Below are 4,151 nucleotides of genomic sequence, written 5' to 3'. Positions count from 1 at the left end.
GCGCCACCTAGTGGACGGTGCAGGAAGTACGCGAGAAATGTGCGGGAAGTGCGCAAGAGCGTAGAGGGCGGTCGCCAGGGTTCCCGCAGTCACAATAGGCCGAAGCGGCGCTAAGCTGCGAGGGCCGTCCAACGCTGCTTGCAGCTTTAATTTGTACTTGCATTTGCTAGTCTTTGTTTCCATTTTACTTTGTGGGACACTGAAGTGCCAAAGTTCACTATTAAACACTAAATGAAACAAAGAAAAAAAAAATAATAGTACAATGGTTGATTTTAAGTTTTTGTGAAAAATTTGTTGGATTAAACAAAATAAAAATAATTGACAGCAGAAGCCCTAATCTGCATATTTGATTCCCAAGTTCAAAATCAGAAAGTAGGTGTAAAATTTGCTAACAAGCATAAATAGACAGTCCTGATAATCAGTGTCTAACATAAAGTGAACTTGGTTTGTGTTCAACACATGTAAAATTTCAAAGAGGACGATGTAGTTCGAGTCAGAAATAAAACATTCAGTGTCCTTCTGTCCCACAACAGACCATCATCAAATCCATGTTCAGGCTGCTGCAGCACTGGGACCATGAGACAAACTGAGGGACAGAGACATGTGCTCTCTAATTGGCCTATAAGCAAAAAATGTCCAAATTAATGCCAATGAAAACCATTAGAGGAGGCAGGTAATCCAAGCAGTGATGAGTTCAGCTTCTCTACGATGATTAACCCATGACAACAAATAAAACGCAGCCAGTATGAGTCCTCCAACAACTCAAACAAGGCTTGGCCTCCTTATAATAGCTTTACCTGCAGGTATGAGAACAGATATTTGTTCCAGTCCATGTTATTATTTAACCCTATCCACCTCGGGCACAGATTTGGTTCGGTTAGGTTAGCTTAGTTAGCTACCACAGATGCTACTAGCTAATCTTCTAACATTAAAGAGCGGAAAAAAAGCTCGCAATTCAACATGAAATTCTCCTAAAGAGGACTAAGTCTAACCAGACAAAAATATAATGGACTTGGTTCCGTTTACATGACACAAATAAAGACGTCTGAATGTTCCTGACAGTGAGAAAGGATAACAACAAAGGGCTGCCAATCCAAACCGGGCTCGGCTCTGCACATTCTAAAGATTTACATGTTTTCAAGAACATAGACTCGTCTACAAAACAGAATTAATGCACACACTGAAACACACAAAAGAAATATTCACAGGTTATATGAAATATTGTTTCTGTTCTTACATTTTCAGCGTACGGGCCGAACCAACGCCAGCGCGTTTAGGCGAAAGAAATATGGCTGACCACTAGAACCGATGCATTCTGGGAAATGTAGTTTTCATCTTCGTCTTCTTTTCGGTTTAATGGCGGTTGGAAAACAATCTGAAAGGTATGTTACTGTCACCTACTGGACAGGAGTGTTGACAGAGGGGTGACAGAAAACAAAACAAAACCCGACATATTTTTATTAGGGTAGAATCCGTGCATCATTCGTTCTTTCAATTTTCAATTGACTATCAAAAATCAAATAATGAAAAACGAACTGGTTATTTTGTTTTTATTATCACATGAAAAACTAAAAAATGCCTGGTTTTTCATATTTCACTTTTAGGCTAAAATCGAAAACATGAAATCAAAAAACGGGCAGCAGGTCATAATTTGATTTTAATATTTATTTGGTCGGGTTTAGGTGACCCGGAAGTGGCTCTGTGCAGCAGTTCAGGTAATGTAGTGGTTACTATGGCAACGCTAAAACCACTGATCGAGGACTTGTTTAACAGCAGTTTGATCCTTGAAACAATACATAAGTCTCCATGGCTGATGGGTCTGACTGGATTATCCGGTCCTGATCGATCGATATTGAACAAACATAAATAAGAAGAGCAGTAAAGGGTTTGATAAAAGTTGCTAATTTCTCTTGCATTTAGAGTTTGGTCCGTACATTCATTGTTGTTAATAATAAGGGATTGAATGTGTTTTTTAATTTGCCTCCTTTTTTTCCAGTCTACAGAAATATGAACTGTTTTTTTCTCCTTCAATCCATTTTGCTCTGGATCTGATAAAAGCCCCCTGGGACTTTCTCATATTTGCCAACATTTGGGAATGTCAATGTGGGACAACATAGCATGAAATGGGCACCACTTCAACCATAGATTCAACAGGATTTTCCTAAGTTCTGATCAATTAATTTGAATTAAACACATATCATAGTTGCTTAAGATCAGGGCTCTCAGGTTTTGATCTCTCTCTCCATCCTCTCAGCTGTTATATTGTAAATACTGATCAGTAAACAGCTGTAACTTGTTATTTATTAGTAATTAGTAGCTTTAGCTAACCTGAACATTTCCAGGCCTCCTCTTAAAAAGCTTTCATCTTTCATGCCTACATCTTTATCTTTCTGCCTCTTCAGTTTTCTGCCTCTCCATCTTTAGCTCTCTGTCATCAGATGACAACACAACTCACATGAAAACAATCGCGCTCCCGCGCGTGCTCGAGGGGGCGTGTGGGAGTGCCACTGTGGACACAGAGTGGAGCGGGTCTCCTCTCTGCTGTTAGATTGACAGCTGTCAGTGATGGGGAAGTGGGCGGGGCTTACGGCACGCTGCAGAATGAGTGCTTTCTCACATTTAGCTGCCAAAGTCAGTAGATTTGTCGCTAGTCGTTTTAAATAAAATGCTAGAGGGATCTGTAAACTCGCTACATATAGCGTTAAAGTGACAAAAAGGCCGTGTGTGTGTGTGTGTTTTTTTTTAAATACAAAGTGTGCATGCCAGGGCCAAATGCGGGAATTTTGGCTGTTCCGCACAGGGTGATGCGGGACAAGGGACGGGGGGGCTAAATGCGGGACTGTCCCGCCCAATGCGGGACGGTTGGCAAGTATGGTTTCTTTCGTAGATGAGAGCTCCTCATGGTACTTCAACGCTCACGTGGGCAATGACAGTGACACCTGCAGGGGTATGGTTGGGAGGAACGCAAATGTGCATATCAACCCAAGGACAAAAGCAAAAGACCTGGTGAAGATGCTGGCTGAAGCTGGTAAGAGTTTGTTATTATCCACAGTAAAACTGTTCTGTATCGACATGGGCTGAAAGGCCACTCAGCCAGGAAGAAGTCATTACTTCAAAATAAACATAAAAAGGCCAGATTAATGTTTTCAAATGCACACAGGGACAAAGACCTTAATTTTTAGAGACACATCCTGTTGTCTGATAAAACTAAAATTGAACTGTGTGGCCATAATGACCATCGTTACGTTTGGAGTAAAAAGGGAGAAGCTTGCAAGCCTGAGAACACCATCCCGACTGTGAAACACGGGGGTGGCAGCATTATGTTGTGGGGTTGTTTAGCTGCAGGAGGGACTGGTGCACTTCACAAAATAGATGGTATCATGAGGATAGAACATTATGTGGAAATACTGAAGCAACATCTCAAGACATCAGCGAGGAAGTTAAAGCCTGGCCGCAAATGGGTCTTCCAAATGGACAATGACCCAAAGCATTCTGCCAAACTGGTTACAAAGTGGCTTAAGGATAACAAAGTCAATGTTCTGGAGTGGCCATCACAAAGCCCTGATCTCAATCCTATCGAAAATTTATGGGCAACGTTGAAAAGGCATGTGAGCAAGGCAGCCTCCAAACATGGCTCAGTTCCACCAGTTCTGTCAGGAGGAATGGGCCAACTATTGTGAGAAGCTTGTGGAAGCATATCCAAAACATTTGACCCAAGTTATACAGTTTAAAGGCAATGGTACAAAATACTACTGAAGTGTGTTTAAACTTTTGACTTTGAAGAAAGTAATAAAATTGCCTTAAAATATTCTCACTCTCATTATTCTGGCATTTAGCAAATAGAAATAATATTGACAGTCCTAACTGACCTAAAATGGGAAAAGTTTATTCTGATTTCACGTCAGACAGTGTGAAAAAAATGCATGTCTTTTTACACGGTGTATGTAAAGTTCTGGTTTCAGCTGTATATGTCTTTGTGGGGAAACGACACCATCTGAAACTAATTTTACACAGAATGTATCTGAGTAAATCCATAAACAATAAGGATAAACTTGCTCCATCACACAAATGTCTCTGGTCATCACACTGCCCACTGGTTCCAGTTTGCTGCAGAAAAGATGCTCACTGGACTTTTTTCCCTTCCTCTTTAG

The 4,151-nt window shown here is 40.9% G+C and overlaps 1 protein-coding gene across 1 annotated transcript in view; it reads right to left on the bottom strand.

Moving 5' to 3' along the window:
* The window catches only part of rnf2 (ring finger protein 2), an 18,830-nt gene extending 17,490 nt beyond the window's left edge, over window positions 1–1,340 (bottom strand). Inside the window, exon 1 of the mRNA XM_017436871.2 lies at window positions 1,238–1,340. The gene's annotated coding sequence lies outside the window, so the exon portion shown is untranslated. The remainder of the gene's footprint in view (window positions 1–1,237) is intronic.
* Between the last annotated feature and the right edge of the window lie 2,811 nt (window positions 1,341–4,151).

The sequence above is a fragment of the Kryptolebias marmoratus genome, linkage group LG20 (assembly GCF_001649575.2).
Source record: "Kryptolebias marmoratus isolate JLee-2015 linkage group LG20, ASM164957v2, whole genome shotgun sequence".
Classification (NCBI taxonomy): Eukaryota; Metazoa; Chordata; class Actinopteri; order Cyprinodontiformes; family Rivulidae; genus Kryptolebias; species Kryptolebias marmoratus.
The sequence above is the reverse complement of the archived record's forward strand: the minus strand, read 5'-3'. Positions and strand labels throughout refer to the sequence as shown.